The following is a 2,500-nucleotide window of genomic DNA, read 5'->3' on the forward strand; positions in this document are numbered from 1 at the left end:
CATAAAGTACATTACTGTGCAGTACTTCAAGAGACGGCCCTGTGGCGCAACGGTAGTGCGTCTGACTCCAGATCAGAAGGTTGCGTGTTCAAATCACATCGGGGTCACATCAAAGTTTTGCTGTTTTGCTTAAATTATGAAAAACATGTATGTGTAGAAAGAGTAGTGTGTGGTGTCGCGTTGTCATCGTAGTTCTGTCTGTAATGAATGATATATAGCTACAATTTGAAAATGGAAGTCAGAAGATTAGGATATGAGTAGAAAATGCATAAAGTATAGCAAAGTAAAGCCGATGTAGAGCATGGAGCAGATAATTGTACTTAAAGTGCATTATAGTGCATTGGCTTATCAGATGGCCCTGTGGCGCAACGGTAGCGCGTCTGACTCCAGATCAGAAGGTTGCGTGTTCAAATCACGTCGGGGTCACATCAAAGTTTTGCTGTTTTGCTTAAATTATGAAAAACATGTATGTGTAGAAAGAGTAGTGTGTGGTGTCGCGTTGTCATCGTAGTTCTGTCTGTAATGAATGATATATAGCTACAATTTGAAAATGGAAGTCAGAAGATTAGGATATGAGTAGAAAATGCATAAAGTATAGCAAAGTAAAGCCGATGTAGAGCATGGAGCAGATAATTGTACTTAAAGTGCATTATAGTGCATTGGCTTATCAGATGGCCCTGTGGCGCAACGGTAGCGCGTCTGACTCCAGATCAGAAGGTTGCGTGTTCAAATCACGTCGGGGTCACGTTCAAGTTTTGCTATTTTGAGCAGTAAATGAAAATTGTATTTAAGAAGAGGCGTGTGTTTACAGGTTGTCATCGTATTTCTCTCTGTATTTAATGATATGTTATTACAATTGGAAAGTCGATGTAAGAATAGGAAGACATGAGAGAAAAGCAGAAAAATGTAGTGTTATAAATGAAGCTGATGTAGAGCATGGAGACGATGTTTGTACATAAAGTACATTACTGTGCAGTTCTTCAAGAGACGGCCCTGTGGCGCAACGGTAGTGCGTCTGACTCCAGATCAGAAGGTTGCGTGTTCAAATCACATCGGGGTCACATCAAAGTTTTGCTGTTTTGCTTAAATTATGAAAAACATGTATGTGTAGAAAGAGTAGTGTGTGGTGTCGCGTTGTCATCGTAGTTCTGTCTGTAATGAATGATATATAGCTACAATTTGAAAATGGAAGTCAGAAGATTAGGATATGAGTAGAAAATGGAAAAAAGTATAGCAAAGTAAAGCCGATGTAGAGCATGGAGCAGGTATTTGTACTTAAAGTGCATTTTAGGGCATTGGCTTATCAGATGGCTCTGTGGCGCAACGGTAGCGCGTCTGACTCCAGATCAGAAGGTTGCGTGTTCAAATCACGTCGGGGTCACGTTCAAGTTTTGCTATTTTGAGCAGTAAATGAAAATTGTATTTAAGAAGAGGCGTGTGTTTACAGGTTGTCATCGTATTTCTCTCTGTATTTAATGATATGTTATTACAGTTGGAAAGTCGATGTAAGAATAGGAAGACATGAGAGAAAAGCAGAAAAATGTTGTGTTATAAATGAAGCTGATGTAGAGCATGGAGACGATGTTTGTACATAAAGTACATTACTGTGCAGTACTTCAAGAGACGGCCCTGTGGCGCAACGGTAGTGCGTCTGACTCCAGATCAGAAGGTTGCGTGTTCAAATCACATCGGGGTCACATCAAAGTTTTGCTGTTTTGCTTAAATTATGAAAAACATGTATGTGTAGAAAGAGTAGTGTGTGGTGTCGCGTTGTCATCGTAGTTCTGTCTGTAATGAATGATATATAGCTACAATTTGAAAATGGAAGTCAGAAGATTAGGATATGAGTAGAAAATGGATAAAGTATAGCAAAGTAAAGCCGATGTAGAGCATGGAGCAGGTATTTGTACTTAAAGTGCATTTTAGGGCATTGGCTTATCAGATGGCTCTGTGGCGCAACGGTAGCGCGTCTGACTCCAGATCAGAAGGTTGCGTGTTCAAATCACGTCGGGGTCACGTTCAAGTTTTGCTATTTTGAGCAGTAAATGAAAATTGTATTTAAGAAGAGGCGTGTGTTTACAGGTTGTCATCGTATTTCTCTCTGTATTTAATGATATGTTATTACAATTGGAAAGTCGATGTAAGAATAGGAAGACATGAGAGAAAAGCAGAAAAATGTTGTGTTATAAATGAAGCTGATGTAGAGCATGGAGACGATGTTTGTACATAAAGTACATTACTGTGCAGTACTTCAAGAGACGGCCCTGTGGCGCAACGGTAGTGCGTCTGACTCCAGATCAGAAGGTTGCGTGTTCAAATCACATCGGGGTCACATCAAAGTTTTGCTGTTTTGCTTAAATTATGAAAAACATGTATGTGTAGAAAGAGTAGTGTGTGGTGTCGCGTTGTCATCGTAGTTCTGTCTGTAATGAATGATATATAGCTACAATTTGAAAATGGAAGTCAGAAGATTAGGATATGAGTAGAAAATGGATAAAGT

General features: G+C 39.6%; 2 non-coding genes across 2 annotated transcripts; both read left to right on the forward strand.

Annotated features, from left to right (window-relative positions):
• The first annotated feature begins 354 nt into the window (after positions 1-354).
• Trnaw-cca (transfer RNA tryptophan (anticodon CCA)) lies at positions 355-426 on the forward strand. Its single transcript has one exon. It is a non-coding gene; the product is annotated as a tRNA-Trp (tRNA).
• A 247-nt stretch (positions 427-673) lies between these two features.
• On the forward strand, positions 674-745 carry Trnaw-cca (transfer RNA tryptophan (anticodon CCA)). The gene has a single exon. It is a non-coding gene; the product is annotated as a tRNA-Trp (tRNA).
• Positions 746-2,500: the final 1,755 nt, after the last annotated feature.

This window comes from Haliotis asinina, chromosome 2 (assembly GCF_037392515.1).
Source record: "Haliotis asinina isolate JCU_RB_2024 chromosome 2, JCU_Hal_asi_v2, whole genome shotgun sequence".
NCBI lineage: Eukaryota > Metazoa > Mollusca > Gastropoda > Lepetellida > Haliotidae > Haliotis > Haliotis asinina.